A 1,120-nucleotide genomic window follows, 5' to 3' on the forward strand; every position below is an offset into this window, starting at 1 on the left:
TGTACACAGCTTTAGTTTGCTTGGCTCCATAGTCAACAGTCTTGGCACCAGCAGCCAGGAAATTAAAAGGTGCATTGCCATGGGAAAAGAAAACATAAGCAATGATATTTTTGGTGCCATGGCCTCTTCTAAATCCCACTTGAACTACTAGCAATTCTCTATTACATAGTGCTCCAGCCATTTTTTTAACAATCTTCACCTGTATTTTGCTTGCATGTGATATCAAATGATATTGTTTGATAATTTCCATGTTCAGTTGGATCACCTTTCTTGGGAATAGGAACAAATATGGACCTCTTCCAATCCATTGGTAAGACAGCCATCCTCCAAATTTCCTGGCATAGGTTGGGGAGAACATCCAAGGCTGCATTTATTAATTAAACCAAATCAATTGGTATCCAATTGATTGCTGGGGGCCTTCTTTTTTGCCAGTACCTTCAATGCAGCGTCCACTTCCTCCTTCATTACCATTAACTCTTATTCATATGGTACCTCTTGAAATTTTTCAGTGTCAATAAATTCTTTCTTTTACTCTGTTTTCTGGATCATTCAATATACTGTCCATAGCTTCTTTCATTGCCCTACGAGGCTTAAATTTGTTTTTCAGTTCTTTCAGATTGAGAAAGGCAAATGAAAGCTGTATTATATACTTTAAAATCTGGGAATATGAGTCACCCTGCTTTGTTCTTCTCTTTCAATGTTGCTCTGGCTACTTAGGACCTCTTATCGATCCATATAAGTTGTAAGGGTTTCTTTTTTTTTCTTGTAAGAAAAACTGATCAAATTTTGATTGTGATTGTATTGAATTTTGTTAAGGATTATTAACACATTAACGATATTAAATATTCTCACTTAAGAATAAAAAATACATTCCAATGTCTTTGCCTTGTTTTTATATTTCAATAATGTTTTATAGTTGTCATTGTATAAACCTCCATATTCCTGGTTAGGTTTATTCTTAGATGATTTATTCTCTTAGAGGCTATTGTAAATGGAGTTGTCCCTTAATTCCCCTTTTAGAATAGTATTTTTTTTAATGCTTTCTTTGTCATTCAGTATTTTTTATTAAATTTTACTAATTTTAATGAACATTTACAGAGATTTTGGGTTTCCATTCATT

Source organism: Elephantulus edwardii, unplaced genomic scaffold (assembly GCF_000299155.1).
Source record: "Elephantulus edwardii isolate Elephantulus edwardi_28Jun2011 unplaced genomic scaffold, EleEdw1.0 scaffold00380, whole genome shotgun sequence".
Classification (NCBI taxonomy): Eukaryota; Metazoa; Chordata; class Mammalia; order Macroscelidea; family Macroscelididae; genus Elephantulus; species Elephantulus edwardii.